The following is a 23,516-nucleotide window of genomic DNA, read 5'->3' on the forward strand; positions in this document are numbered from 1 at the left end:
TCAGGACATGAGATGGAGAAGTTTGGGGCCAATGAGGACTGCAAGATCTTCATAAGTTTCTGGGTGTTAATGGCCTGTATGTTTCTATAAGTGTGGAAAGTGGGGGTGACCTGAGCGGGGTGGCAGTTCTTGATAGAGAATGAAAGAAGTTTGTGGTCAGAGAGAGGGAGAGGGGAGTTTGTGAAATTGTCAACTGAGCAAAGCCGGGAGAAGACCAAGTCAAGGGAGTTTCCATCTTCATGCGTTGGAGAGTTAGTATGCTGGGAGAGGCCGAAAGAGGAGGTTAGAGATAAAAGGTGAGAAGCATATGGGGAGAGAGGAGAAGCAATGGGGATGTTGAAATCACCCATGATAAAGGTGGGGTGTCACAGGAGAGAAAGTGTGGAAGCCAGGTGGCAAAGTGATCCAGGAACTGATGAGAGGGGCCGGGAGGACGATACACCACTGCCACTCGCATGGAGAAGGGGACGTAGAGTCTGACAGCATGGACCTCAAAGGAAGGGAATACAAGTGAGGGTACTTGGGGGATAACTTGGAAGGTACATTTGGGTGAAAGGAGCAGACCAACGCCTCCACCTGCTCTTTTGTCTGATCTTGGGGTATGAGAAAAGTGTAGTCCACCATATGAAAGAGCAGCAGCAGCGGTGGTGTCTGACTGCTGGATCCAGGTTTCAGTAAGAGCCAGGAGATTAAGAGAGTTAGAAAGGAAAAAGTCATGAATGAAGGAGAGTTTATTACACACAGAGCGAGAATTCCAAAGGGCACAATTAAAAGAGACAGAAAGCATGCAGGGAATATTAATAAGGTTAGAGGGGTTTCTGGGTGTAGCAGTTGGGAGGTTTGACTGGCTATAACATGGGGGGCCAGAGTTGGGAGAGATGTCTCCAGTGACTAGGAGAAGGAGGATAGAAAGAGTGAGCAGATGGTTAAGTGATTTGTGAGAGCGTTTCTTGTGTTGGATGGTGGGACTAAATGGATCTGAACTGTTAAGCAATGTGAACAGAGCATGAGTGCTATACATAGGAAAGGCAAGGACAGAGGGGCCGATATGGATGGAGTGTAAAGAGTTTATGCAAGGGCGGTGAATGTGAGTTAATGCAACAGCCAGGATATAGATTATACAGATACATATGGTGAGTATTTGTTCTGTTCCAAATGAATAGGGAATAGATTTAGATTGTCTTACCTGTCTCCTGCCCTGTCTAACTGCCATGTTATAACTGTCGAATACTTGGAAAAAAATACTTTGAATAAAAGTACACGAATAATAGTGCACGAATGCACCCCTGCACGAATGCATCCCCAAACTACGTCTACATTTATAGAATGCTAGCTCTTAGATCTCACTTTCATATTCATTCATATTCCACTGTTGCGATTGACAGTGGCATCTAAATAGCTAATCAGCCCAGATCGGTTACAAAACCGATTGGAACCGCTGCCTCAACTGACACCAGTGGCATTTTTCCCTCTGGGGGGCACTATACACTTATTCTTCAGTGTTGAGGAATAAAGTCCCTTATTGACCGCCGTGAAAAAGTGTATCAGCAGTTGTTGAGTGGTTAATAAAACCAATCAAATGGAGCTCTGCACAATAAGGTTAATAACACATGAGACAAGTGGAGATTAAGTAGTCTCTTCACTACTTTTTTGCATATATTTGCATATAAATGTGTTTATTGTAGTTCCATGAATTTACTCAAGAGCTTTAGAAATCTATTTATTCTGTATACTGCTTTCAGAATCCCATTCAGGTCAAATATTACAATTAGAGATAAAGCAAATATATTTGAATGGAAATGAATTATATTTGATTATAAAAATTGCCAAAAGGCTTATTTTTTTGTAATTTTCTGTCAGTTTTCTAAACTGTAAAGGGCCAGCAGAAGGTTGAAAAAGAACTTCTCTTCACTGCACCGCTTACATCTCTGGCCCTTTCACTCTTCACAATCACCCATCTAGTCATCGCTGCATCCCATTGACAGTGCAAGAGCTGAGTCCCCAGATCTCAACAATGTTGGCTAAAGTTTGTAGTTCTGATTAGGCCAGGGACAGTTCTGCACATGGAAGGTCACAGAGCACATTGTTATGTCACAGGGTTTTAACTGTTTGTGCGCTTGCACAGAAACCTCTTGGACTTTGCAAACAGAAGTTCTGGCCTAGCGTGAGGAGGACCAGGGATTCATTGCTCACTATGTAACTAGGAAGATAAGATGAGGTCTGGATGGAGGGGCTGGGAGGGGTGCGGTAAGGTAAGTACAGTTTTAGTTTTTTCTTTCATCTTATGATTTTGTTATAGGGTCTGCATAGACTCCAGAGCATAATTAGGGATATTACATTTGTGGAGAATAACGTATCTGTCGACATAAATTCCCAGCAAAATCTGTGCAAACGGGCAATTTTAAAATTTTGCCTATTTTGCTCATGTCTAGTTACAATCCACATGCTAAGGCCGTGGTCACACTTGTGAGTGCAATGCGAGAAACTCGCGCGAGTCTCTCACATCAACACCCGACACTGCCACCGTCACTCGGGACCGGAGCATTCAGCTGTATAGAAATACATGCAGCCGCACACTCCAGTCCCGAGTGCTGGCGGCAGTGCCGGGTATTGATGCGAGAGACTCGCACGAGTTTCTCGCATCACACCCTCAAGTGTGACCCTGTTGTATGATATTTATTATGATTGACCTGTATTAACCAGATATTTCTTTTTCTGCTTAAAGGGACTCTGTCACCTGAATTTGGAGGGAACAATTTTCAGCCATAGGGGCGGGGTTTTCGGGTGTTTGATTCACCCTTTCCTTACCCGCTGGCTGCATGCTGGCTGCAATATTGGATTGAAGTTCATTCTCTGTCCTCAGTAGTACATGCCTGCACAAGGCAATCTTGCCTTACGCAGGCATGTACTATGGAGGACAGAGAATGAACTTCAATCCAATATTGCAGCCAGCATGCAGCCAGCGGGTAAGAAAAGGGTGAATCAAACACCCGAAAACCCCACCCTTATGGCTGAAAATTGTTCCCTCCAAATTCAGGTGACAGAGTCCCTTTAAGCCTAAAGGAGTGCCATTATTGGTCAGAAATATTTAATTTATACAGTGCTACATTTAGGACCCAATGTAAAAAAAAAAAATCTCTTGTTAGGCTAAGTTCACACGTTGCAGAATTACCGCAGAAACTTCCGCGGCAATTCTGCGCCTCCTGCCGCGGGTATATCGCATGCAGAATTAGCATGCATATACCCGCAGAAAACTAGCGTTTTGCAAGCATAATTAGCTTGCAGAATGCTAGAGTTTTCCAAGCGATCTGTAGCATCGCTTGGAAAACTGACTGACAGGTTGGTCACACTTGTCAAACATAGTATTTGACAAGTGTGACCAACTTTTTACTATAGATGCAGCCTATGCAGCATCTATAGTAAAAGATCGAATGTTTAAAAATAATGAAAAAATAAAAAACATGGTTATACTCACCTGCAGACCTCAGCGGCGTCCGTTCCTATAGCTGGAGTGCAGTGAAGGGCCTGCAATGACGTCACTGTCTTGTGATTGGTCGCGTGAGTCACATGAGCGGTCACGCGACCAATCACAAGACAGTGACGTCATCACAGGTCCTGAACCACATCATATATAGGAACGGAAGAGAGATCATGCACCGGAGAGGCGGGAACACTTCGGGGGCCATCAGACGGTGAGTATAGGACTATTTTTTATTTTAATTCTTTATTTTTTACCAATTATATGGTGCCCAGTCCGTGGAGGAGAGTCTCCTCTCCTCCACCCTGGGTACCAACCGCACATGATCTGCTTGCTTCCCGCATGGTGTGCACAGCCCCGTGCGGGAAGTAAGCAGATCAATGCGCTCCTATGGGTGCAGAATCGCCGCGATTCCGCAATTTTAATGAACATGCTGCATTTTTTTCTGGAATGCGATTCCGCTCAGGAAAAAAATGCAGCATGTGCACAAAAAATGCGGAATGCATTCTATTACATAGGATGCTTAATGTAAGCGTTTTTTCATGGTTTTATAGCGTTTTTATAGCGAAAAACCGTGAAAAATATGCTACGTGTGCACACAGCCTTAAGCACATTTACAGTCCAGGCTGCTACTCTTTTCTTCACCTTGTAAAATGTATGTTCTAATTGTTTGTCTCCTGGCATTTGTTTTGATGCATCTTTTTTGGGTGTTTATATAAATTCACTGGAAGAACTGGAATAGTTTTGAAAACACGATAGATCATATAATACCCCGATCATATAATCTCCCGATCACAATGTGTAGCAGCTAGTGTTGAGCATTCCGATACCGCAAGTATCGGGTATCGGACGATATTTGCGGTATCGGAATTCCGATACCGAGATCCGATACTTTTGTGATATCGGGAATCAGTATCGGGATCAATATTAATGTGTAAAATAAAGAATAAAAATAAAAAATATTGATATACTCACCTCTCCGACGCAGCCTAGACCTTACCGATGTAACCGGCAGCTTCCGTTCCTAAGAATGAGCGCTTGAAAGACCTTAGATGACGTCGCGGCTTGTGATTGGTCGCGTGGCGGTCACGTGACCGCTCACGCGGCCAATCACAAGCCGCGACGTCATCTAAGGTCTTTCAAGCGCTCATTCTTAGGAACGGAAGCTGCCGTTTATATCGTTAAGGTCCAGGCTGCGTCGGAGAGGTGAGTATATCAATATTTTTTATTTTTATTCTTTATTTTACACATTAATATGGATCCCAGGGCCTGAAGGAGAGTTTCCTCTCCTTCAGACCCTGGGAACCATACAGGATACCTTCCGATACTTGGTGTCCCATTGAATTGTATTGGTATCGGTATCGGCGATATCCGATACTTTTCGGGTATCGGCCGATACTATCCGATACCGATACTTTCAAGTATCGGACGGTATCGCTCAACACTAGTAGCAGCTACTCTGTTATGGGATAAATAAGGCTCACACAGTAATGGCGAAATTATGGATTTGATGCAGCGCTAGTTTCCCATCTGTTCTGTTGGAAACTTTAATATCCTAAGGAAATTGTTTTCCTCAGGAGTTCTTCTACATACATTTTAAATCATTCTTAAAGAAACATACTAAAAATTGTCAACAACATTAATAATAATGTATTACTACTTGATGAGCACAAATGGCTCACTCTCCAGAAATAGAAGACAGTGGAATGCAGAAATTACTGTATGTGGCATTAGTGATACACATGCTATGTTGTTGAAAATAATTGTGTGCAGATAGTGGCATGTGAGAGAGAACTGAGAAAATGTATGCATAGAAAATCATTATTAATTTAGTTGTGGGGTCTGAATGCTAAATAGTTATCCCAGGTGGGAAGTAGAAAGGTCACCTCTATTGTTATGTTGCACTGAAGAGACAGCTTTTAAGACTTATCGATGAAGTGGCTTTCAAAAAGTCCAATATATACTACTTTATAAGAATATTATACATTAATTAATCTGGATGAAATGATTTCATGATATTGTCCTCTTGAAATGTATGTATTTTGCTTCAAGCTGGATAACGATGACAGAATAAAACACAAGGTTAGTGAATGCAGTGGGTAGTTTTATAAAAACAAGGGCAAATAAAAATAGCAAGATTATTAAGAGTAGCAAGAAATCATTTTTTTGCCAGCGTGGATTGCTAGATGACTATAGTATGGTTAGGTTCACATTGCATTTTGCTTTGCCTCTGTGCTCATCATGTATGTCCAAGAATCCGTCTGACATATGCAGCTGATGTGCCCAAAGAAATAATAGCTATTATTAGCTGAAGTGTTTTTTGGTCTGTTTGGTGTACAGTTACTTCAACCTTTCAATTTCATAGCATGCAAAAAAACAATGAGGCATAACAATTTTTTTATGATCAGTCAATGTAGTTGCTGTTACTCTTCATTGAATGCATACAGATATATATATATATATATATATATATATATATATATATATATATATATATATATAGTAGGGGTTGTACTCGCTCAGGTGCGGCGGGTGACACTCAGGAGGCATGTTCCATTAAAAGTTCACAGGGTTTATTGCTCCATAAACCACATAGCAACAGGAACAACAGGTAAACAGTCTTACATTAGACATATGAATCATCAATGTCCATAGTAGAGCTCCGCTCTCAGGTCTGTGGGCACACAGACTGTGCTATATCCAGCACGTAGGCTCTCCAGCCTAAATATGGTCTCCGTGTGCTGTTCAGGATGTCTGTCCCCACGTGGAACCATCCAACACACAGGCCACTCTGCAGTGTCCAGCCAGGACACCTGGAAGTGTGTCCACACTGACACACACCCACACACTCACTCCATGTGCTACACACACCTCTTTACATAGGTGTAACCACACCCAGGTACCTGTCACATGGCTAGTCAGGTGAGCGTGACATCACCACAGGTCCTTTCACACAAAACCATCTTACGTGTTCAGACACGCCTCTTTGGGTGGGTTTGTAGGTGACTGAACCCACCCATCTCTCCAATCACCTGGAAGCGTTCCCAATGTAAACAAATCCCTCAGCAGTAGATCTGCTTGAGCAAAACATACCCAGGCTTCCATCACAGGGCCACCCACCTCTGCGATACATACCGCCCATTAACTACATGACCAGTCGCTATGCCACAATATTTATATATATATATATATATATATATATATATATATATATATATATATATATATATATATATATATATATATACACTTTACGATCAAACTTATCTATTGCTAATGACATTCCTTATACAGCTCTGGCAAAAATTAAGAGACCACTGTAAAATGTTCAGTTTGATTTTTCTCTTTATATATTTTTGAGTAAAATGTAAATTGTTCTTTTATTCTATAAACTTCTGACAACATGTCTCTGATTTTCCAAGCAATACATTTTGTATTTTCTCTGAAAAGGAGAAATGGTCAAATTTAAACAAAACAGTGCTTTCAGGCCTCAAATAATGCAAAGAAAACAAGTTCATAATCATTTAGAAACAGCAAAACTAATGTTTTAACTGAGGAAAAGTTCAGAAATCAATATTTTGTGCAATAACCATAATTTGTAACCCCTTTCTGTCATTAGACGTACTATTCCGTCCATGTGGGTTGGGCCCTACTTCCCATGGATGGAATAGTACATCATAGGCGATCGGCCGCGCTCTCGGGGGGAGCGCAGCAGATCGCTGCCGGGTGTCAGCTGATTATTACAGCTGCCATCCGGCACTATGTGCCTGGAGTGGTCACGGACCGCTCCTGGCACATTAACGCCCGGCACACTGCGATCAAAGATGATCTGATATACAAAAAGAAAAATATTCAGCTCACCCACAAGAATCCAAATGTTGTGAAGACATCTGAGCAAGGATAAACGTCCAGCCAATGACGTAGTAAATGCAGGAAAAAACTTGAAAAAATCCAGCTCCAGGAGAAAGAAATATGTTTAGTTAAAATCCAAATTTTATTTTGAATAACATGATAAAAATCCCAATAACAAGTGGCTGAAAAGAGGATCACATAACAGCCCTCACTGAACGCGTTTCAAACACTATTGTGTTCTTAGTCTTCAGTAAGTCAAAGATGATCGCAGCGTTCCGGCGGCACAGGGAAGCATCGCGCTGGGATGGGGCTCCCTGCGTGCTTCCCTGAGACCCTCGGAGCAATGCGATGTGATCGCTTTGCTCCAAGGGTCTTCTACCTCCTCCTCCCTGCAGGCCCCGGATCCAAAATGGCCGCGGGGGGCCTTTCGGGTCCTGCAGGGAGGAGGACTGCAAGCACCCGCTCAGAGCAGGCACCGGCAAGCCTCCTTCAGTGCCTGTGTGATCGCTGATCTGACACAGTACACTGCAAAGTGTCAGATCAGCGATCTGTCACTGTAACATGATGCCCTCCCCCCCCCCGGGGCAATGTTACTAAGTAAAGAAAAAATATTTACAAGTGTTAAAAAAAAACAAAAAAAACCTAAATAAATACATAAAAAAAATATTGTTCCAATAAATACATTTCTTTGTCTAAATAAAAAAAAAACTATAAAAGTACACAGATTTAGTATCGCCACGTCCGTAACGACTCAACCTATAAAAGTGTCCCACTAGTTAACCCCTTCAGTGATCATTGTCATCAACGAAAAAATACAAAAAGGCATAGTCCTCAGAATAAAGCGATGCAAAAATAATTTTTTTTATATATAAAACAGATTTTATTGTATAAAAGCGCCAAAACATAGAAAAATATAAATGAGGTATCACTGTAATCGTTCTGACCCGAAGAATATAACTGCTTTATCAATTTTATCAAACATGGAATGGTATAAACGCCCCCCCCCCCAAAAAAAAAAAAAAAAAAAAGAAATAAACGAATTTCTGGTTTTTGTTCATTCTGCCTCACAAAAATCGGAATAAAAAGCGATCACAAAATGTCACGTTCCCTAAAATGTTACCAATAAAAATGTCAACTCGTCCGACAAAAAACAAGACCTCACAAGACTCTGTGGACCAAAATATGGAAAAATTATAGCTCTCAAAATGTGGAAATGCAAAAACTATTTTTTGCAATAAAAAGCGTCTTTTAGTGTGTGACAGCTGCCAATCATGAAAATTTGCTAAAAAAAAACGCTATAAAAGTAAATCAAACCCCCCTTCATCACCCCCTTAGTTAGGGAAAAATAATAAAATTTAAAAAACGTATTTATTTCCATTTCCCCATTAGGGCTAGGGTTAGGGTTGGGGCTAATGTTAGGGTTAGGGTTGGGGCTACAGTTAAGGTTAGGGTTGGGGCTGCAGTTAGGGTTGGGTCTACAGTTGGGGTTGGGGCTACAGTTAGGGTTGGGGCTACATTTATGGTTGGGGCTACAGTTAGGGTTGGGGCTACAGTTAGGGTTAGGGCAACAGTTAGGGTTAGGGTAGGGGAAACAGTCAGGGTTAGGGTTGGGGCTACAGTTAGCATTAGGGTTGGGGCTACAGTTAGGGTTAGGGTTGGGGCTAAAGTAAGGTTTAGGATTGGGTCTAAATTAAGGGTTAGGGTTGGGGCTAAAGTTAAGGTTAGGGCTACAGTTAGGGATAGGGCTACAGTTAGGGTTAGGGTTGGGGCTAAAGTTCAGGTTAGGGTTGGGGCTAAAGTTAGAGTTAGGGTTTGGATTACATTTACGGTTGGGATTAGAGTTGGTATTAGGGTTAGGGGTGTGGTTAGGGCTATAGTTGAGATCAGGGTTAGGGATGTGGTTGGGATTAGGGTTAAGGGCATGGTTAGGATTATGGTTAGGGCTGGGATTAGGGTTAGGGGTGTGTTTGGGTTAGGGTTTCAGTTAGAATTGGGGGTTTCCACTGTTTAGGCACATCAGGGGCTCTCCAAATGCGACATGGCGTCCGTTATCAATTCCAGCCAATTCTGCGCTGAAACAGTAAAACAGTGTGTTAGGGGTCAAGTTCCCGCCTCTGCACAGGGGAAATCTCGAACCATCTCCGCTGTGGTCTCCCATTCTTCTCGAGCCGCAGTGGAGCCTGCTCAGCAGAGACGTCAGTCCCAGCGTCTGGCTCAGCCTGATACGGTGGGGATGGTTACTACTGCCTTTCCAGGCTCAGCCATTGTAGCCAGTGCTTGTCAGGGGTGAGCAGTCGTCTCTGGGACTTAGTCCTGCTTTTTCTTTTCTGAGCATGCCCAGGGTAAGTCCTTTCATTGGAGGTCGGGGGTCGCATGCTCAGGTAATACAGCAGCTCCCATTGGTCCTCTAGGAAGGTCCTGTAGCTGCTGCAGCTATAAAAGGTTTGCATGGCCACACGGCCATGCGTTAGTATCAACTAAGTTATGTGTTCTGCGCCAATGTGGTCATATGTATGTGGTTTCAGGGTTCGGCTGAAATAAGCCCCTAGAATACAGACACCTCCGGTGAGGAGTTTTACGTGTGCTATTCTGACTGCATGACCACTGTTTGCTCTATTTGGTAGCTGTGTTCCTCTGTGAGGTTATCAGGGCACAGCGTTCTCTTATCTTAAGTGACTCTGTGAAGTAACAGAGTATACTTATACTGCCATATAGTACCATAAGTTACTAGCAGCGGGTTTTACTCCTGCACGGTGGACCCCGGGTTGCAAACGCACCTATAAATATATTTGGTGCGCTCTGCCAAACCCTAACATAATACTAGAGCCAGGGTCTGGCTAGTAAATGGCAGATAAACAGCAATCCTTGCGGTGCATCCAGCAGCTGGAGGGAAGGTTGGCGGCCCTCGAGTGCTCAACCTCAGCAGTGGATGTTACCGCAGTTGCTGTTCAGGCTGCTAGCGTGGCTGCGGCAACCTTGTCCACTGCCACCCCTGTTATGACTCTTTCTCGCCTCCCGCTGCCAGAGAAATTTTCTGGAGATAGTAAATCTTGTAGGGGTTTCGTGAGCCAGTGCTCTAAATATCCCGAGCTTCTGGCCACATGTTTCCCCACAGAGCGGGCAAAGGTGGGATTTATAGTGTCTCTCCTGTCGGACAGGGCATTGGAGTGGGCTACGCCACTGTGGAAGCGAGGTGATCATGTGGTGCAGAGTGCTCCGCTGTTCCTGAGCGCTCTGAAACAGGTCTTTTTAGGAACTTGAGTGTTATGATCTGGTGGCCTAGGAGCAGCATGAGATGTACTCTGGAGAAGGTGGTACCTGTACTGACCGCAGACCCTGAACTTAACACCACAACTAGAAGTAGCCGTGGAATGTACCTAACACTCCCTAGACATCACAGAGAAAATCCCCAAAGGATAGACAGCCCCCCACAAATATTGACTGTGAGAGGAGAGGGAAATAACATATGCAGACTGAAATCAGGATTTAGCAAAGGAGGCCGCTTCTAGCTAAATAGAAAGGATAGGACAGAGTACTATGCGGTCAGTATTAAAACATTAAAAAATATCCACCACAGAAAATACAAAATCTCCACATCTAAATAAAGATATGGAGGGTATATCTGCATCTCCAAAGATACCAGCTTGGCTGAACAAATCCTTATACAGACCAAGCTGGACAAGACAAAACATGAAAAAGAACTGAACAATAAGGCCCACAGCATGTGGACTGCAAAAAACAAGGCCAGAACTTATCTTTGTTGAAATGAACAGCAAAGCAGGAGAGACCAGGCAGAGATGTGAATCCTCCAGGAACAATGGACAACTGGCCCTGACTAAAGGGTCAAGCAAGACTAAATAGCCCAGTCAGAATTGCAATAAGTGGACACACCTGATGAATGCTGCGATCCAAAGACAGCAGCACTACCACTTATAACCACCGGAGGGAGCCCAAGAGCAGAATTCACAACAGTACCCCCCCCTTGAGGAGGGGTCACCGAACCCTCACCAGAGCCCCCAGGCCGATCAGGACGAGCCAAATGAAAGGCACGAACCAAATCGTCAGCATGAACATCGAGGCAACAACCCAAGAATTATCCTCCTGGCCATAACCCTTCCAATTGACAAGATACTGAAGCTTCCGCCTCGAAAAACGAGAATCCAAAATCTTCTCAACCACATACTCCAACTCCCCATCAATCAACACCAGGGCAGGAGGATCAACAGAGGGAACAACGGGCACCACATATTTCCGCAACAAAGATCTATGAAAAACATTATGGATGGAAAAAGAGGCTGGAAGGGCCAAACAAAAAGACACTGGATTGATAATCTCAGAAATCCTATAAGGACCAATAAACCGAGGCTTGAACTTAGGGGAAGAAACCTTCTTAGGAACATGACGGGAAGACAACCAGACCAAATCCCCAACCCGAAGCCGAGAACCCACACACCGACGACGGTTAGCAAAACGCTGAGCCTCCTCCTGAGACAACACCAAATTGTCCACAACATGAGCCCAAATTTGCTGCAACCTGTCAACCACAGAGTCCACCCCAGGACAATCAGAAGGCTCAACCTGCCCTGAAGAAAAACGAGGATGAAAACCAGAATTACGAAAGAAAGGTGAAACCAAGGTAGCAGAACTAGCCCGATTATTAAGGGCAAACTCGGCCAATGGCAAGAAAGCCACCCAATCATCCTGATCAGCAGACACAAAGCATCTCAAATAAGTTTCCAAAGTCTGGTTAGTTCGCTCGGTTTGGCCATTTGTCTGAGGATGAAATGCGGAAGAAAAAGACAAATCAATGCCCAGTCTAGCACAAAAGGCCCGCCAAAACCTAGAAACAAACTGGGAACCTCTATCGGACACAATATTCTCCGGAATGCCATGCAAACGAACCACATGCTGAAAAAACAACGGAACCAAATCAGAAGAGGAAGGCAATTTAGGCAAAGGTACCAAATGAACCATCTTAGAAAACCGGTCACAAACCACCCAGATAACCGACATCCTCTGGGAAATTGGAAGATCTGAAATAAAATCCATAGAAATATGTGTCCAAGGCCTCTCAGGGACCGGCAAAGGCAAAAGCAACCCACTAGCACGGGAGCAGCAAGGCTTGGCCTGCGCACAAGTCCCACAGGACTGCACAAAAGAACGCACATCCCGTGACAAAGAAGGCAACCAAAAGGACCTACCAACCAAATCTCTGGTACCAAAAATCCCAGGATGGCCAGCCAACACAGAACAATGAACCTCAGAAATCACTTTACTAGTCCATCTGTCAGGAACAAACAGTTTCCCCACAGGACAGCGGTCAGGTTTATCAGCCTGAAACTCCTGAAGAACCCATCGCAAATCAGGGGAGATGGCAGAAAGAATCACCCCTTCCTTCAGAATGCCGACCGGCTCAAGGACCCCAGGGGAATCAGGCAAAAAGCTCCTAGAGAGGGCATCAGCCTTAACATTCTTAGAACCCGGAAGATACGAGACCACAAAATTAAAATGGGAGAAAAACAGGGACCATCGGGCCTGTCTAGGATTCAGCTGTTTGGCAGACTCGAGGTAAATCAGATTCTTATGATCGGTCAAGACCACAATACCGTGCTTGGCCCCCTCAAGCCAATATCGCCACTCCTCAAATTCCCACTTCATAGCCAACAACTCACGATTGCCGACATCATAATTGCATTCCTCAGGCGAAAACTTTAGAGAAAAGAAGGCACACGGTTTCATCAAGGAACCATCAGAATTCCTCTGAGACAAAACGGCCCCTGCCCCAATCTCAGAAGCGTCAACCTCAACCTGAAAAGGAAGAGAAACATCTGGCTGACGCAACACAGGGGCAGAAGTAAATCTGTGTTTAAGCTCCTGAAAGGCAGCAACAGCTGCAGAGGACCAATTCGTCACATCAGCGCCTTTCTTCGTCAAATCGGTCAGGGGTTTAACCACACTGGAGAAGTTGGCAATGAAACGGCGATAAAAATTAGCAAAGCCCAAAAATTTCTGAAGGCTCTTCACGGATGTGGGCTGTATCCAATCATGAATGGCCTGAACCTTAGCCGGATCCATTTCTATAGATGAGGGAGAAAAAATGAAGCCCAAAAGAGAAACCTTCTGTACTCCAAAGAGGCACTTAGACCCCTTCACAAGCAAGGCATTATCACGAAGGATCTGAAATACCATCCTGACTTGTTTCACATGAGACTCCCAATCATCTGAAAAAATCAAAATATCATCCAAATATACAATCATGAATTTATCAAGATTATTCCGAAATATATCATGCATGAAGGACTGAAACACAGATTGGAGCATTAGAGAGTCCGAATGGCATCACCAGGTATTCAAAATGGCCTTCGGGTGTATTAAACGCAGTTTTCCATTCGTCACCCTGCTTTAATACGAACAAGATTATATGCCCCTCGAAGGTCAATCTTAGTAAACCAACTAGCCCCCTTAATCCTAGCAAACAAATCAGAAAGCAAAGGCAAAGGGTATTGGAATTTGACCGTGATCTTATTCAAGAGGCGATAATCAATACAGGGTCTCAAAGAGCCATCCTTCTTGGCAACAAAAAAAAATCCCTGCTCCCAATGGTGAAGAAGATGGCCGAATATGCCCCTTCTCCAAAGACTCCTTAACATAACTCCGCATGGCGGCATGTTCTGGCACAGACAGGTTGAAAAGTCGGCCCTTAGGGAACTTACAGCCTGGAATCAAGTCAATAGCACAATCACAGTCCCTATGCGGTGGAAGGGAACTGGACTTGGGCTCATCGAATACATCCTGGAAATCTGACAAAAACTCAGGAATTTCAGAAGAGGGGGAGGAGGAAATTGACATCAAAGGAACGTCACCATGAACCCCCTGACAACCCCAACTAGTTACAGACATAGATTTCCAATCCAACACCGGATTATGCACCTGTAACCATGGGAAACCCAGCACAATAGCATCATGCAAATTATGCAAAACCAGAAAACGACAATCTTCCTGGTGAGCTGGCGCCATGCACATGGTCAGCTGTGTCCAAAACTGAGGTTTATTTTTAGCCAACGGTGTAGCATCAATGCCCCTCAAAGGAATAGGACTCTGTAAAGGCTGCAAGGGGAAACCACAACGTCTGGCAAATTCTAAGTCCATTAAGTTTAAAGCGGCGCCTGAATCCACAAATGCCATGACAGAAAATGACGATAATGAGCAGATCAGCGTCACAGATAACAGAAATTTAGGTTGTACAGTACTGATGGTAACGGAGCTAGCGATTCTCTTGATACGTTTAGGGCAATCAGAAATAACATGAGCAGAATCGCAGCAGTAAAAACACAACCTATTCTGACGTTTGAACCCTTGTCTTTCAGCTCTAGACACAATCCTATCACACTGCATAGGCTCAGGGCTCCGCTTGGAAGACAACGCCATAGTGTGCACAACTCTGCGCTCGCGCAAGCGCCGATCAATCTGAATGGCCAGAGACATAGAATCACTCAGACCAGCAGGCATGGGGAACCCCACCATAACATCTTTAATGGATTCAGAAAGACCCTTTCTGAAAATTGCCGCCAAGGCATCCTCATTCCATTTAGTCAGCACAGACCATTTTCAAAATTTCTGGCAATACGATTCTGCCGCTTCTTGACCCTGACACAGGACCAACAAGGTCTTCTCAGCATGATCCACTGAATTAGGTTCATCATACAATAAGCCAAGCGCCTGGAAAAAGGTGTCTACATTAAGCAAAGCCGGATTCCCAGGTTCCAGGGCAAATGCCCAATCCTGGGGGTCACCACGCAGCAGAGATTTAACAATTTTAACCTGCTGGATGGGATCACCAGAGGAACGGGGTTTCAGAGCAAAAAACAGTTTACAGTTATTTTTAAAGCTCAAAAATTTGGACCTGTCCCCAAAAAACAAATCAGGAGTTGGAATTCTAGGCTCTAAAACCGGAGTCTGAACGATATAATCGGAAATACCCTGTACTCTAGCAGCAAGTTGATCCACACGAGAAGCCAATCCCTGAACATCCATGCCAGCGCCAAACTCCTGAGCCACCCAGAGGTAAAGAGGGAAAAAAAAACACAACAGACTACAGAAAAAAAAATGGCTCAGCACTTTCCTTCCCTTCTTCTGAGATGCGATTAACTCATTGTTGGCCAGTTGTACTATTATGATCTGGTGGCCTAGGAGCAGCATGAGACGTACTCCGGAGAAGGTGGTACCTGTACTGACCGCAGACCCTGAACTTAACACCGCAACTAGAAGTAGCCGTGGAATGTACCTAACACTCCCTAGACATCTCGACACAGCCGGAGGACTAAATACCCCTAGAGATAGAAAAGGGAAATCTATCTTGCCTCAGAGAAAATCCCCAAAGGATAGACAGCCCCCCACAAATATTGACTGTGAGAGGAGAGGGAAATAACATACGCAGACTGAAATCAGGATTTAGCAAAGGAGGCCACTTCTAGCTAAATAGAAAGGATAGGACAGAGTACTATGCGGTCAGTATTAAAACACTAAAATATATCCACCACAGAAAATACAAAATCTCCACATCTAACAAAAGATATGGAGGGTATATCTGCATCTCCAGAGATACCAGCTTGGCTGAACAAATCCTTATACAGACCAAGCTGGACAAGACAAAACATGAAAAAGAACTGAACAATAAGGCCCACAGCATGTGGACTGCAAAAAACAAGGCCAGAACTTATCTTTGTTGAAATGAACAGCAAAGCAGGAGAGACCAGGCAGAGATGTGAATCCTCCAGGAACAATGGACAACTGGCCCTGACTAAAGGGTCAAGCAAGACTAAATAGCCCAGTCAGAATTGCAATAAGTGGACACACCTGATGAATGCTGCGATCCAAAGACAGCAGCACTACCACTTATAACCACCGGAGGGAGCCCAAGAGCAGAATTCACAACACTTGAGTCACCCATGATACAGCGCTCCAACTGTTGGCATTGATTCAGGGCTCGTCCTTGGTAAGCAATTTTGCCGTCCACTTCCGTACATTAGCATCTGAGCTGGAGTGGTCGGATAAAGCCCTTATACCTATATTTTGGAGGAGGCTGGCTGACCACGTGAAACACGCTCTGGCCCAAGAGAGATTCCCGCCACACTGGAGGAGTTAATAACTGTGTCCATTCGTATTGACCTCCGTTTTCACGAGCGGAGGTTAGAGCGAGTCCAGTGTAGGCAGAAGTTTCATCTGGCTCCCACCTTCGCCAAACCTTTGGAATCTCCGGTCCTTGTCCCTGAGTCACAAGAGGCCATGGAAGTGTCACTAGCAGGATCTAAGTCCCGGACCGCTCGTGCACTCACGGTCTGTCATGTTTGCCAGCAGTCAGGACATCTTGCCACCAGATGTTCCCAGCGGTTGAGGAAACATCAGCGTCTAGTGGTACTAGTTTTAGTTCACTAGACACGGCGATGTTTGCCTCCAAATTGTCCTTTAAGGGGACAATTACTATAGGCTCATTCTCCCACTCGGTAGAGCTCTTCGTGGATTCTGGGGCGGAGGGCAATTTTATGTCTTCTGTCTTCGCCCAACGTCACGCAATTCCCCTGGTAATGCTAACTCAACCAGTTACCGTACGAGTGGTGAATGGGTCGACTCTGCCCTCTCAGATAACACACCAGACCATCCCTTTCACTCTGTCCATGTCGCATCTCATCAGGATTACATCTCTGCTCATCATTCCTGAGGGAATGGATGAGGTCCTGTTAGGGATACGTTGGCTACGGTACCACTCTCCACATATTGCGTGGCCCACAGGCAGAATTTTGGGATGGGGTGAATCTTGTGGGGGTATATGTCAGAGAGAACGTGTTCAGGTTGCTACAACCGAGGTACCCGCAGATCTATCCACTCTCCCCAAGTAATATTGGCCCTATGCCGACGTGTTCTCCAAAAGGGCTGAGGAGACCTTCAGCCTCACTGCCCCTATGAGTGTCCTATTGACCTCTTGCCTGGTGCTGAGCCTCCCCGGGGTCGAGTCTATCCATTATCTCTCCCAGAGATGGAGGCAATGTCACAGTACATCCAGGAAAATTTGGGAAGGGGATTCATTAGGAAGTCAGTGTCACCTGCTGGGGCTGGGTTCTTCTTCATGCAGGAGAAGAACGGGGAACTACGTCCATGTATAGACTACAGGGGTCTTAACGCCGTCACCGTTAAGAATAAATATCCCCTGCCCCTGATATCTGAGCTCTTTGATAAGCTTCAGGGAGCAAGGGTATTTACTAAACTAGATCTGCGGGGTGTTTACAACCTGATTTGCATCGGTGAGGGGGGCGAATGGAAGACAGCTTTTAACACCAGGGATGAGCACTATGAATATCTAGTGATGCCCTTTGGGCTCTGTAATGCCCCAGCTGTTTTCCAAGACTTTGTAAATTATATCTTCCAGGATATGCTTTCCACCTCGGTCGTAGTCTCTCTGGATGATATCCTCATCTACTCTCCAGATATTGACTCCCACCGGAAAGATGTTTGCAAAGTCTTCGACCTCTTACGAGCTAATTCCCTCTACGCCAAGTTGGAGAAATGTGTGTTTGAGCAGGAGTCCTTACCTTTCCTTGGCTATATCATCTCCACCCAGGGATTGGCTATGGATCCTGCCAAACTACAGGCTGTGATGGACTGGCAAGAAACCCATTCTCTTAAAGCAGAGCAGCGCTTTATGAGGTTCATTAACTATTATCGCCAGTTCATTCCTCATTTCTCAACTTTGGTAGCTCCCTTGATAGCCCTCACCAAGAGGGGAGAAAATCCCATATTGTGGTCTGAGGAGGTCTCCAAGGCCTTCACTTCTATTAAGTCCCATTTTGCTAGCCCTCCCATCCTACATCGCCCCGATGTAAATAAGCCATTTATAATGGAGGTGGATGCCTGTTCCATTGGTGCTGGAGCAGTCCTTTTTCAAAAGGATGTGCAAGGTCGGAAGCATCCTTGCTTCTTCTTTTTTAAGACCTTCACACCAGCGGAGAGGGATTATTCTATCGGGGACAGGGAGTTGCTAGCAATGAAGTTGGCCTTCTCTGAGTGGAGACATCTTTTGGAGGGGGCTCACTTTCCTTTCCAAGTATTCACAGACCACAAGAATTTGGTTTACCTACAGACAGCCCAGCAGTTAAATTCTTGCCAGGCCAGATGGTCCTTGTTCTTCTCCCGTTTCCATTTCACCCTCCATTTCCTTTCATTTGGTGGACTGGAATGGTTATGGCCCAGAGGACAGGTCTTGGGAACCTGCTGAGCACATTCGAGCTCCGCAACTCATTGCGACTTTTGAGCGTAGCGAGGATCAAGGAGAAGGGGGCCCTAGGAGGGGGGTAATGTTAGGGGTCGAGTTCCTGCCTCTGCACAGGGGGAATCTTGAACCATCTCCGCTGTGGTCTCCCATTCTTCTCCAGCCACAGTGGAGCCTACTCAGCGGAGACATTGGTCCCAGCGTCTGGCTCAGCCTGATACGGTGCAGATGGTTACTGCTGCCTTTACAGGCTCAGCCATTGTAGCCAGTACTGGTCAGCAACGAGCAGTCGTGTCTGAGACTTAGTCCTGCTTTTTCCCTTCTGAGCATGCCCAGGGTAAGTCCTCTCATTGGAGGTCAGAGGTCACATGCTCAGGTACTACAGCAGCTCCCATTGGTCCTCTAGGAAGGTTATGAAGGGGCTCAGATACTGTAGCAGCTCCCATTGGTCCTCTAGGAATGTCCTGTACTTGCTGCAGCTATAAAAAGTTCTCAGGGCAGAACGGCCATGCGCTAGTATCAACTAAGTTATGTGTTCTGCGCCAGTGTGGTCATATGTATGTGGTTTCAGGGTTTGGCTGAAATAAGCCTCTAGAATACCACCACCTCCGGTGAGGAGTTTTGCGTGTGCTATTCTGACTGCATGACCACTGTTCGCTCTATTTGGTAGCTGTGTTCCTCTGTGAGGTTAACAGGGCACAGTGTTCTCTTGTCTTAAGTGACTCTGTGAAGTAACAGAGTTCACTTATACCGCCATAGAGTACCATCAGTTACTAGCAGCGGGTTTTATTCCTGCACGGTGGACCCCGGGTTGCGAACGTACCTATTACTCTATAAATATATTTGGTGCGTTCCGCCAAACCCTAACACAGTGCTCCTTCCCTTCCGAGCTCTTCCATGCGCCTAAACAGGGGTTTACCCCAACATATGGGGTATCAGTGTACTCAGGACAAATTGGGCAACAACTTTTTCGGTCAAATTTCTCTGGTTACCCTTGGAAAAATAAAAATTTGGGGGACTAAAAAATAATTTTTGTGGGAAAAAAAGATTTTTTATTTTCACGGCTCTGCGTTATGAACTGTAGTGAAACACTTGGGGGTTCAAAGTTCTCACAACACATCTAGATAAGTTCTTGGGGGGGTCTAGTTTCCAATGTGGGGTCACTTGTGCGGGGTTTTCACTGTTTAGATATATCAGGGGCTCTGCAAACGCAATGTGACGCCTGCAGACCATTCCATCTAAGTCTGCATTCCAAAAGGCGCTCCTTCCCTTCCAAGCTCTGCCATGCACCCAAACAGTAGTTTTCTTCCACATATAGGGTATCAGCGTATTCAGGACAAATTGGACAACATCTTCGGGAGTCAAATTTCTCCTGTTACCCTTAAGAAAATATAAAACTGTGGGCTAAAAAATAATTTTTGTGGAAAAAAAAGAATTTTATTTTTACGGCTCTGCGTTATAAACTGTAGTGAAACCCTTGCAGGTTAAAAGTGCTCACCACACATCTAGATAAGTTCCTTAGGGGGTCTACTTTCCAAAATGGTGTCACTTGTGGGGGATTTCAATGTTTACGCACATCAGGGGCTCTCCAAACGCGAGATGGTGTCCCATCTCAATTCCAGTCAATTTTGCATTGGAAAATCAAACGGCGCTCCTTCCCTTCCGAGCTCTGCCATGCACCAAAACAGTGGTTTACCCCAAACTTGGGTATGACCATTGTTATGATCCCAATGGCAGAGGATCTCTGATATTCCGGCAAGATAGCAAAAATATAAATACTGCTCTAGGGAGGTGGAAACTGGACTAACCGCATACCTGATCCTGACACAAACAACTAAAAGTAGCCGGTGAACGTGCCTACGTTGGTTCTAGACGTCTCGAGCCAGCCGGAGAACTGACTACCCCTAGAGGGAAAAAATAAGACCTCGCTTGCCTCCAGAGAAATTGAACCCCAAAGATATAGAAAGCCCCCAACAAATAATAACGGTGAGGCAAGAGGAAAACAAAAACGTAGAGATGAACTAGATTCAGCAAAGTGAGGCCCAATAGTCTAGATAGCAGAAAATAGATAGTGGACTATGCGGTTAGCAGAAAACCCTACAAAACATCCATGCTGAACATTCAAGAACCCCCACACCGACTGACGGTGTGGAGGGAGAATATCAGCCCCCTAGAGCTTCCAGCGAGTCAAAAATCAAATGTAAAGCAAGCTGGACAAAAACACTGAATAATGCAAACGATCCAAATTGTAGAAAACAGACTTAGCTTTTCTTGCATGAGGCAGACTGAAAGGAATCCGGAGGAGACCAAATAGGTCTGGATACAACGATGCCAGGCAAGAGACTGAGTCCAGAGGAGACTCAAATAGGAAACACCCGCTGCTTAACGACACAGCTGGAGCTCAGGCCTGCAACAAGACATACCTAACACAATACCGTTAGTGACCACCAGAGGGAGCCCAGAAACACAGTTCACAACAGTACCCCCCCCTTGAGGAGGGGTCACCAAACCCTCACCAAGACCCCCAGGGCGATCAGGATGAGCAGCGTGAAAGGCATGAACCAAATCAGCCGCATGAACATCAGAGGCGACAACCCAGGAATTATCCTCCTGACCATAGCCTTTCCACTTAACTAAATACTGGAGTTTCCGTCTAGAGATACGAGAATCCAGAATCTTCTCCACCACGTACTCCAACTCGCCCTCAACCAAAACCGGGGCAGGAGGCTCAACAGCAGGAACCATAGGCACCACGTTCCGCCGCAACAAGGACCTATGGAACACATTATGAATAGCAAAAGACGCTGGAAGGTCCAAGCGAAAAGACACCGGGTTAAGGATTTCCAAAATCTTATAAGGACCGATAAAGCGAGGCTTGAACTTAGGAGAGGAGACTTTCAAAGGAACATGCCGAGAAGACAACCAAACCAAATCCCCAACACGAAGTCGGGGACCCACACCGCGGCAGCGGTTTGCAAACCGCTGGGCCTTGTCTTGTGACAATTTCAAATTGTCCACCAGATGGTTCCAAATCCGCTGCAACCTATCCACCACAGAATCAACCCCAGGACAGTCAGAAGATTCAACCTGACCCGAGGAGAAACGAGGATGAAAACCAGAGTTGCAGAAAAAGGGTGAAACCAAGGTGGCAGAACTAGCCCGATTATTAAGGGCAAACTCGGCCAGTGGCAAAAAGGTAACACAGTCGTCCTGATCAGCAGAAACAAAACATCTCAAATAAGTCTCTAACGTCTGATTAGTTCGCTTGGTCTGGCCATTAGTCTGAGGATGAAAAGCCGACGAAAAAGACAAATCAATACCCATCTTAGCACAAAAGGATCGCCAGAATCTGGACACAAACTGGGATCCTCTGTCAGATACAATATTCTCAGGGATGCCATGCAAACGAACCACATTCTGAAAGAACAAAGGAACCAAATCAGAGGAGGAAGGCAACTTAGGCAAGGGCACCAAATGGACCATTTTAGAAAAACGATCGCACACCACCCAGATGACAGACATCTTCCGAGACACCGGAAGATCCGAAATGAAATCCATGGAAATGTGCGTCCAAGGCCTCTTTGGGATAGGCAAGGGCAAAAGCAACCAGTTGGCACGAGAACAGCAAGGCTTAGCCCGAGCACAAATCCCACAGGACTGCACAAAAGAACGCACATCCCGCGACAAGGAAGGCCACCAAAAGGACCTGGCCACCAAATCTCTGGTACCAAAAATCCCAGGATGTCCCGCCAACACCGAAGAATGAACCTCAGAAATAACTCTGTTGGTCCATCCATCAGGGACAAACAATCTCTCTGGTGGACAACGATCAGGCCTATCAGCCTGAAATTTTTGCAGCCCTCGTCGCAAATCTGGGGAAATGGCAGACAAAATTACTCCCTCTCTGAGAATCCCAGCCGGCTCAGAGATTCCCGGAGAATCAGGCACAAAACTCCTAGAAAGTGCATCAGCCTTCACGTTCTTCGAACCATGCAGGTACGAGACCACAAAGTCAAAACGGGAGAAAAACAACGACCAACGGGCCTGTCTAGGATTCAGGCGCTTGGCAGACTCGAGGTAAATCAGATTTTTATGATCAGTCAAGACCACCACACGATGTCTAGCTCCCTCGAGCCAATGTCGCCACTCCTCAAATGCCCACTTCATGGCCAACAACTCCCGATTACCAACATCGTAGTTCCGCTCAGCAGGCGAAAATTTCCTTGAAAAGAAGGCGCATGGCTTCATCACGGAGCCATCAGAACTTTTTTGCGACAAAACAGCCCCTGCACCAATTTCAGAAGCATCAACTTCAACCTGGAAGGGAAGAGAGACATCCGGCTGGCACAAGACTGGCGCTGAAGTAAACCGACGCTTCAGCTCCCGAAAGGCCTCCACGGCCGCAGGAGACCAATTAGCAACATCAGAACCCTTCTTGGTCATATCCGTAAAAGGTTTAACCACGCTGGAGAAATTAGCGATAAAACGACGGTAAAAATTAGCAAAGCCCAAGAACTTCTGCAGGCTCTTAACAGACGTGGGCTGAGTCCAGTCATGAATGGCACGGACCTTAACTGGGTCCATCTCCAAAGTAGAAGGGGAAAAAATAAAACCCAAAAAAGAAACCTTCTGTACCCCAAAGATACATTTTGAACCCTTCACAAATAGAGCATTCTCCCGCAAAACCTGAAACACCATCCTGACCTGGTTCACATGGGACTCCCAATCATCAGAAAAAAACAAAATATCATCCAGATAAATAATCATAAATTTATCCAGATATTTCCGGAAGATGTCATGCATGAAGGACTGAAACACAGAAGGAGCATTAGATAATCCAAAAGGCATCACCAGGTACTCAAAATGACCCTCAGGCGTATTAAATGCCGTTTTCCATTCATCTCCCTGCTTTATGCGCACAAG

This window comes from Ranitomeya variabilis, chromosome 7, assembly GCF_051348905.1.
Source record: "Ranitomeya variabilis isolate aRanVar5 chromosome 7, aRanVar5.hap1, whole genome shotgun sequence".
NCBI classification, from domain to species: Eukaryota; Metazoa; Chordata; class Amphibia; order Anura; family Dendrobatidae; genus Ranitomeya; species Ranitomeya variabilis.